Source organism: Tamandua tetradactyla, chromosome 7 (genome assembly GCF_023851605.1).
Source record: "Tamandua tetradactyla isolate mTamTet1 chromosome 7, mTamTet1.pri, whole genome shotgun sequence".
NCBI lineage: Eukaryota > Metazoa > Chordata > Mammalia > Pilosa > Myrmecophagidae > Tamandua > Tamandua tetradactyla.
In genome coordinates, this window is record NC_135333.1 from 49,367,242 (window position 1) to 49,377,099 (window position 9,858).

Below are 9,858 nucleotides of genomic sequence, written 5' to 3' on the forward strand. Positions count from 1 at the left end.
AGTGCATTTGGCACATCAGAGCCTTTGGGATTTAGAGAGAAAGACTCCCAAAGAAAGAAGAGAAAAAACAGCATGGGGTCGGTGCTGTCATTAAGGTCACCTGAGAATCCGACCAGTTGGGGCCGTGATAGCTTGCCTAGCACATGCTGTTCCATGCTGTTCTACACTGGAACAGCAGACTGGTGAGTATCAAGCCCAGAGCAAGCCCCAACTCTGTGAATAATGGTGAGCGTGTAGTGGACATGTAGCATGTGCCAGGTGCTGTTTCACTGCCTTACCCAAATATTTAACTCTAATAGAGATTTAATAACAGTACTATGTGTTTAATAATTTAATATATATAAGTTTGAACTCATATAATCCTTCCAGCCATCCTATGGAGGAGATACTTTTATTACCCCCACTTGACAGATGAAGAGAGTGAGGTGGCTTTTTCCAGCTTTGACGGTGGGATGGTGTCCTGCCCTCCGCCATAGAAGGGAAGTGCGGGGACCCCTTTCCCGGGCGGTGGCAGTGAAGATGCAGAGCCAGTGGCAGGTCCTCACCCAGGGCTGCCAGGCCTCCTGCCCTTTTCCAAGTCTGTTCCCAGTGCTCCATCCCACCTGCCCTAGAGGAGCCCTGTGTCCCTCACCTTCATCCCTGTTCTGCCCAAGTCAGCCAGAGTCAGGCTCTGTGACCTCCAAGGCCCCTAACTGAATCAGAAGGGACAAGTGTGGGAATGCACACCCATCTCCAGATTCAGAAAGCAGCAGGTGGAGGTGGTCCTCCACTGCACCAGGCTGCATGTGGCTCTGAGGGGAAGCATGGCGAGTTTGATTTAGTCAGACGATAATCCTAGTGGGAATTCCTGTGGGCATTCGGAGATGCAAAACTGGTGTATGGGGCAGAGGTCAGGGTATAAATATGGATATAGGAATTAATCCCACTGAAATCACAGGTGTTAGTGAAACATTTCATAACATAGGACGAGCTGTGGCCCAAGTAAAGGAACTCATTAGAAAAGTTCTCCTAAACAGGGCTTTGAGAGGAGAAGGGGCAGGAAGGGGACAGGAAACTATAGAAAGCAAGAATTTGAGGAGACTTAGAGAGGAGTGCTACCAACCTTCAGAGACACAGCTTCTCAGTACAGAAAAGAAGAAGGAATAGTAAAATTAAAATAAACACCTCACCAAATGATATGTACTATATGATCTCATTTTATTGAAAAAAAGGGAGGGGATATATGTGCATAAAAGTATCGGGAGGGATCTATATCAAACCATTTGCAGTGATCATTTCTGGATGCTGCATTGAAGGTGCTTTCTGTTTCCTTATTTTCTCATACTTGTTTGTATATTCACCACATTAAGCATACATTGCTTTTTTTTCCATGTAAACTTTTTGTTTTGATAAACAAAGCTCATTTTCAGGGCTTAGATTTTAAGTCACATTTACACATAAGGAAAACTTCTAGGTTCAGAGGGGTTAACATTGAGTTACTACAGCTGAAAGGAAGGCATGCCCCACATGAGTTTTAAAGACAGAATACCAGATCTATCACTCTCTAGACTAGATCACAAGAGCTAGAGAAGAGGGGAAGACTCGGGGAAGTTCATGCAGCCACCAACCAGTTCTTCACCTTCATGCGGCAATGGAGAGTTGTACTAATTTTAAATGAACTCGAGGTAGGGTCCTGATAATTTTAAGTGAAACTTTCTCCACTTTTAACAACTAGGCCAAGGGCATTTCTTACAGAAGGGCATTCCACCGAGAAGTACATAACAATATTAGAACAACAAAGAGGAAGTTAAATAGATCATCTTTTGTTCTTCAAATATCGGAAACTTGCGTATCATCGCAGCAGAAGAGAGGAATGAATTCCAGCTCCCAAAGGCTTTATCCCAAACCTTCTGGTTGGTGTTTGCACCAAACAAGGCTCCCCGTACTTCCGGCAGCATCTGCTGGACTGTGAGATCCAGCCGACTTTCTAGGGTATTAGAAACCTTTATTTTATGATCTCCACTGTAGATTCAATACCACCAGCTATATCCTCCGGCAACCAGGCCTCCTGATCTATTTGGACATCAACATCTTTTTTTGTGGCAATTTTGTAAGTAGTAATTGCTTTTTGCTTTGCAGCCTTAACCAGCGGGGAATCTTGTTTCCTGCAACAAATAATCATTCGGGGGTCCAGGAGCTGGTAGAAGCCCTGGAGGACCAGCCCATCCAGCAGCACTTGGTACCTGGTTGTATCTTTTCTCACCTTGCTGAGTCTCTGCTTTGCTGCATTTAGTAGGTCTGTAATAAGGTCATCTCTGGTTCTGAGGACTATGAGCCTTGCTTGATTCATCAAATTGGACATCTGAATTTTCTTTTGCTGCTCAATCTGCTTTTCTTTCTTTTCATAGTATTCCATAATATTAAAGCAGGGTTTGCACAAGTCAACCTTTCTCAATGTTGAACTCTTCTTCTGCCTTTGCATCTATTTCTTCTGCTTTCTCATTAGCTTCGTGTTCAATGAACAAGCCATCATGTGCTTAATCTGCTTTTGCATGTCAGCATCACCGAGGGCCATGGCAAAACTGATGCTAGCCTGGTGGTCAAGAGTATCAAGTTCAGATTTGAAAAGGGCGGTGGAAGGAATGAAACATTGGTTTTTAGAAGATATAATTCACATACCATAAAATTCATCCTTCAGTGAATTTTAGTACTTTCAGTGATTTTTAGTACTTCAAGCCATTAGTGATTTCAAGCCATTCAGTGATTTTTAGTACTTTCACAAGGTGAAACTGTCACCACTATCTAATTCCAGGACGTTTTCATCACCCCAGTATCATCTTCCTCAGCCCCTGACAGCCATTAATTTACTTTCTGACTCTATGGTTTGCCTGTTCTGGACACCTCATATAAATGAAATCATACGATATGTGGTCTTCTGTGGTTGGCTTCTTTCACTTGCCATAATTCCTTCAAGATTCACCCATGTCATCGCATGCATTAGAACTTCGTTCCTTTTTATGGCTGAATACTATTCCATGGCATGGCTCTACCACTTTTTTTTTTTCATCCATTTATCAGTTGACAGACATTTGGGTCATTTCAACACTGGGCCTATTATGAATAGTGCTGATATGTATATTCATGCACAAATTTTTGTGTGGACATAGGTTTTCAATTCCCTTGGGTGTGTACCCAGGAGTAAAATTTCTGGGTGTACGGGACTCTGTTTAACATTGTGAGGGTCTGGCCAAACTGTCTTCCCCAGTGGTTGCATCATTTTGACATTTCCATCAGCAGTATATAAGGGTTCCAATTTCTCCATACCCCTTGTCAGCACTTACTATTGTCTGTCATTTTGATTCTAGCCATCCTAGTAGGTGTAAAGGAGTTTCTCATTGTGGTTTTGATTCCTTGATGGCTACTATGTTGAGCATCTTTTCATGGGATTCTTATCAGTCAATCTCGCTGATACTGATGGTCAAAAAGGTTAAGTACCTTCCCAAAAATCATATAGTAAGAAATAACCTAATGGTTTGTGGTGCAATCTGGGACTAGAATCCTGGTTGTTCTACCTATTAGCTGTGAGGTTCAGTCCTCAGTGAGCTCATCTTCAATGGGAGCAACAATAGCTATATTAAAAGGTTGGCATGAGGTTTTGAAATAAAATACACGCAACCCCTCCCAGTACCTGAGCACTAATATTTGTCTCTCAACACATGGCAGCCCAGTGATCATTTTTACACATGGCAAGGTGGGAATGGCAGGTGTGACGTGGGTCTTTGGGCATTCCTGTTGGTGAGCTGTCTCTCCTGTGGACATCAGATAAACATAAACATAGGCCTTCATCTATGGAGGGAGACAGAGAAGTGAGCAATCTCTCTCTCTCTTTATGGCATATCCGTTGTTTGTTCAGAGAACTCAGGTTGCAACCTGCTGTGGTAGTACTGAAAATTTTGCATCAGAAGGGAAAAAAAAAACAGTTCTCATTTTGGGGAAATTATCATGATTCCACTGCATTCTTTCTTTTCAACATTTGTTGGTCAAACTTCAGTTTTCTGGGCTACAATGGGGCATCGTGAGGTAGATAAAATAATAATAATGATAGCTGAATTTAGAAAGGTTTTGGCACTGGTCATTCAATTCAGGTAGGTCTGAAGATCTCGCAATTCATGAGATGTCAAGCCAAACGTGGAAGCCACACTGGGAAGGCAGAAAGAGCCAACATCTGATTGATTCTCCTACCCTGTCCCACCAGTTATCCCCTCCCTCATGTCAAGTTTGTGCTGGGGAGAAAAAAAAAGACCGCATCCCTTCTTAGAATCTATCGAGACGCTGAGGAGGCCTGAGGCTTACTTTCATTTTTCCTCTCTCTTTCCTTATCACATATAATTCTTTTTGTAATTTTTCCACAGATAAAATATAAACATGCAAAGATTCTTTGGGATAATGATGATATAAAACCAGGCATTTATTGGATTCCTAACCCTGAGCTGGCTCCTGCAGTGCTCTGTACGTGCATATTTACAGAAAACCCTGCATTAGGAACCATTCTAGCGATGAAGAAAAAAAGTAACTCATAGGTTACTTGCATTTGTTGCCTGATGCACACTGGGCTTGCCCCTGGAGCCAGGAAGGAGCTCTTAGCCTCAATCCTGACACCTGCAGCCCAGCCCTCCCTTGGGGAAGGTTTTCCATCCTTGCACCAGGGAACACTGCCAATAAGCCTCACCCACTTGGTGGCATCTACATATTTTCCCAAAATGAAAAAAAAAAAAAAAGCCTGCAGCAAGATGACTTTTTCCAGGGAGGTCAGGTACAATTTCTCACACTCGAAATGCAAATAAAATCCTGTAGTTTGTGCAGAAAGGATGATGCTCAGCAGTGCAAACGCAGGCTTGAGGCTTTCGTAAAAAATGAACAGCTAGCTTTGTTTACCTGTGTGCTTGCTAGACTTCCTCTCTCCCGGGGGTGTTATTGGCTCACCAGCAGCAATGGGAACTGACTCTAAAAACAATTCGCCCCAAGAAAGTCTTTGTAATGAAATAAATCTTAAAGTTAGGTGTGCTTTCCCTTAGGTTTAGTCCTGAGATGTTTTCCCAAATATGCCTTGTTCCTCCACACACCCCCAAAAAAACTTGCATTCTAAAGCACATCTGCTTCTGTGATTTCTGCGGACACCGGGACCGATTTTGTCATAACTGGCCAATTCCACCTCCTGAGAAAGCCTGTGGAGGAATGGTGTGTGAGTCAGATCTGAATAGAGCATATCATCAGGTCTCAAAGAGAATCAATAGCTTCTAATGTAGTTTTCCTGCATTGCGTCAATAACACAAAGCTGTAGTAAAGGCCCTGCAACCTGGTCGTCTCTCGTTGGCCCACAAAGCTTACTTTTTCTTGTGGATTTGCTCTCAGTGCCATCTGTCCTAAGGACTATTTTGCTTGGGTTTGTAATGCATCATCGGTACAACAATCACTTAAGGTTCACAACCCACAGGGAGATGCATCCATATTGTTTTTATTGCTCTGCTTTATAAATAAACTCTAACATGGAAAGATTGCCTGACTTGCCCTAACTACCCCTTGCAGCTGCCTTTGGAAGGTACATCCATGGGCTAGGCCAAGCCCCTGAATACGGAGGAACCTAGGGGAATCATAGACTCACCTCTGCTTTTACTGCCTGCAAACTGGTGCCCCATGGGTTAAGGGCCTTTGCCAGGCCTTGCTGATGAGGCTGTGTGCTGGTTTGAAAGGAAGTATGCCCCCTAGAAAAGCCAAGTTTTAATCAAAATCCCATTTCATAAAGATAGAATAATCCCTATTCAATACTGTATGTTTGAAACTGTAATCAGATCATCTCCCTGGATGATGTGATTTAGTCAAGAGTGGTTGTTAAACTGGATTAGGTGACGACATGTCTCCACCCATTTGGGTGGGTCTTGATTGGTTTGCTGGAGTCCTATAAAAGAGGAAACATTTTGGAGAAAAGGAGGTTTGGAGAGAGCAGAGAATGCTGCAGCACCACAAAGCAGAGAGTTCATGAGCCAGCGACCTTTGGAGATGAAGAAAGAAAACGCCTCCCGGGGAGCTTCATGAAACCAGAAGCCAGGAGAGAAAGCTAGCAGATGATGCCGTATTCTCCATGTGCCTTTCCAGCCAAGAAGAGGCCTTGACTGTGTTTGCCGTGTCCCTTCTCACTTGAGAGAGAAACCCTGAACTTCATTGGCCTTCTTGAACCAAGGTATCTTTTCCTGGATGCTTTTGATTGGATATTTCTATAGATTTGCTTTAATTGGGACATTTTCTCGGCCTTAGAACTGTAAACTAGCAACTCATTAAATTCCCCTTGTCAAAAGCCATTCCGTTTCTGGTATATTGCATTCGGGCAGCTAGCAAACTAGAACACAGCCCACTGCCCCTCAACCAGCCAACTGCCCCTCAGCACGGGGCCTGAAGGAAGAGCGAAAGGATGCGGGCTGGAAGTTGAGTGCTCCGGTGTGCAGCCTGGCTTAGTGGTATAACTGCAGGTAAACCGTGTCACCTCCCTGTCCCCCAGTGTTCTCACCTGTAAGATGGGGGCGATGATGATAGTAGCACCCACTTTCTAGGGCTATTCTGAGGGTGGAGTATACTAATACCTGCCAGTGTTTAGAAGAGAGAATTTTTAATTACATTCTTTGGAGTGTTCGAGTTTGTGGAGGCATTTGGAGGGTTCCATAAGCATTTGACTTAAATTTTATTTTATTTTATTTATTTTAGTTTTTTTTTTTGCATGGGCAGGCACCGGGAAATGAACCCGGGTCTCCAGCATGGCAGGCGAGAACTCTGCCACTGAGTCACGTGGCCTGCCCCCTTACTCCTATTTGAACGCATTGGAGAGCACAGTATGGTTCACTTCTTTTTCTCTTTGACTGGCTTTTCAACAGGTAAATGAAATCAACCTAACCATGTTTATGGGAGAACCTCAGAATACAGCACAGACCTCCCCGACTCGGGTTGAAGTCCACTCTTTTCCTGGGAGCGGACGAGTTGGAGGCCCGCCTGGGTCTGCTTACCTGCCTGAGTGATGGCGGCCAGCCACATGCCTTCAGCCACTTTCCCATTAGCAGAAGGGACTTTTCTAGAAGCTTGTTGCCATGAACAGGGGCCTCCGTGGTGGGCCAATGGCTGTGCCACCCATGCCTTCAGCTCCCCAGGGATCGGGCCAAAGAACTCTCTTGCAGAGACCAGTTACCAGATGCATGTTCACCCTCAGCAGACCCCATTTCCCTGTCCTGAAGCTGCTGCTGGGGAGCCTACCCCAGGATCTCCCCCAGGGTCCCCTCTCTGGGATGCTTGCTGGGATCGTAAGGCGGCTCCTGCTCCATCCCCCACATAGGCTGCCAGGTGCTGCTTGCAGGTCCCCACATCCCCATAGACTCTGCCAAGGGCAATCCTAAGAGTTGGGGACAGCATAGGAAATGGGGAGGTGGGTGGGAGGGTTGGGGGCGGAGCAAACATCAGCTACAAACGCTGTTTCCACTGCCCATCATTTCCGATGACATGACCTAACAAAGCCAGCCCCTGGGATACCCAGAATGCTGCATTGGCGGAGTTTCAGGGCCACATCCCACCCTGTCCCTTTTTCCTGCCTGACTTGGGGCAGGGGCCAGCCCAAGACCCCATCCTATGCCCTCATGTTCCCTTGCACCAGGCTACCCCCCAGGCTTCCGACTCAGGAAGACAGAGCTAGAGTTTGGAGTGTGGGTGTCACCACCCCCTTCGTCCTTCCCTCCTACAGAGCAGGCTTCACCTCAGTGGTGGGATTCCTCTGGGAAACTCTGCCACACCCGCCTTAGCAGCCTGTAAGCTCCATATAGGTATCATTTCTTTTCTCTCCACAATAAATACATCCACTTTTTCCCCAGTCACAAAATAAGTTTATACCAAGAAAAATGCTGTTTTCAAATCACAAAGGCAAACAAAATCTTTACTTTTGCAGTTGTTTTAGGAAAGGGAGCAGACACTTTAACAGTTTATAAAGGGCAGGAAACCAGGCTTAGGTTCCTGGCCCATGCACCCACCTAAAAAGAAAAAAAATTTATAAACGGCCATTCTGACCTTTTCAGGAAGGACTAGCCCTGCAGCTTGAGTCACTCTTTTCTCAGTGATCTGAGTAGAAAGACGTCTGGGATGGAAACCATCTGGGGGCTGAGGGGTAGGGGAAGGACCTCCCCACTGGACAGCTGAGATGGTCCCTGCTGGTAATGCCTGGCAACTGGGTTCCTGCCTGTCACCACGAGGGGAGCTGGGCGGTGCACTTGGTTCCCCCACCCTCAGGAGCTTCTCCTGCCCTCGCCCCCATCCTCCATTCTGTGAGCAGGAGACCAGCTGCGGGGAGAAGGCAGAGTCCACGGCAAACGGTCCCTGGCATGGACTGAGTCCTGACCCCCACAAAGGCAGGTTTGAGTCCTAGCCCAGTCCTGGGGTGTGAATAGGCCCTTGGAAGGTTTTGGTAGGTCCGATGGGACCAGACAGAATCAGGCTGGGCTTTAGTTCACCGTGACTTATTCAGGGGTGGACGCCCTTGGGCTTCCAGCTCACCTCTAGGCCCCAAGTCCCTGTCCCCCAGGCCTTCCCAAGCTGGCATCCTCATCCACTCCTTAGTTTCTGGGCCCTTCTGGGTACGAGCAGATGGAGAAAGTGGAGATTCAGGGGCTCCCGTGACTGGAGTGAGTTAGGTTCGCCCGGAAGCACAGTGCCCCTCCCCAAGGCCTAAGGGTACTTCCTCAGGCACCTGCAGGAAACGTGGGGGGTCAGTGACAGTCACGATGACTCAGTCTCTGTACTTGCCTGGGCAAGAACAGACAGCTCAGACAGAGCGTTCCTGCCCAAATTGCCAACAGAGACCAGAAGAAACAGGGGACCTTTTCTGACCCATGCCCCCTTCCATCATCCTTCCTACTGCTGCTGTGGCATTGCCCAAAGGACATTCCCAGGGCATCTGGCCAGAGGAGCCAGGCCTTTGGGAGCTCATGGTGCTCGGGGACTTTCATCTCCTTAACTGACGTGGATGGACTTCTTAGGAGGTGGCTAGGCTCTGGCCTGAGCTGCAATGTGGAACCTGTTTTTGCTTACTCCTTTATAAGACCAGGGCACCCCATCTTCTGCCTGAATGCCTGGCCCCTTTCCCCACCAGGAATAAACTCAGAAACAGGCAAGTTCACAAAAGCAGCTCGGGAAATAAAAGTGCCTGGTTAAAATAAAAGAATACTCTTGTCTATTGTGCCTTAGCATTCCCAGAAAGGTCAGTCCAGATACCCTTGCCGAGGAGAGATGTGATCCTGTGGGTCAGGAGACAGGGGGGAGCAGCTCCTGAGGTACCCAGGCTGGAGCAATCCAAGAATCAGCTGCAAAAAAGAAAAAGGAAAGGCCTATGTTCTAGTTTGCTAGCTGCCGGAATGCAGTCTACAGAAACGGAATGATTTTTATAAAGGGGAATTTAATAAATTGCTAGTTTACAGTTCTAAGGCCAAGAAAATGTCCCAATTAAAGTAAGTCTATAGAAATGTCCAAATTAAGGCGCCAATAAGAGGTAACCTTTACTTAAGAAAGGCCAATGAAGTTCAGAGTTTCTCTTTTAACTCCAAAGATCACCTGCTGGTGGACTCTGTGGCTCTCTCATCATTCTGTCGTGGCTTGTGTCATTCTCAAGCTTTCTCCAAAATGCTTCCTCTTTTAAAGGATTCCAATAAACTAATCAAGACCCGCCTGGAATGGGTGGAGTCACACATCCCTCTGTTCAAAAGTTAATACCCACAACTGGGTGAGTCACATCTCTGTGGAAATAACCTAATCAAGTTTCCAACCTATAGTACTGAATAGGGATTAGAAGAAACAGTT

The 9,858-nt window shown here is 46.1% G+C and overlaps 1 pseudogene; it reads right to left on the reverse strand.

The window, feature by feature from the left end:
- Nucleotides 1–1,766: 1,766 nt before the first annotated feature.
- Nucleotides 1,767–2,554, reverse strand: LOC143690443 (V-type proton ATPase subunit E 1 pseudogene; annotated as a pseudogene).
- Between the last annotated feature and the right edge of the window lie 7,304 nt (nucleotides 2,555–9,858).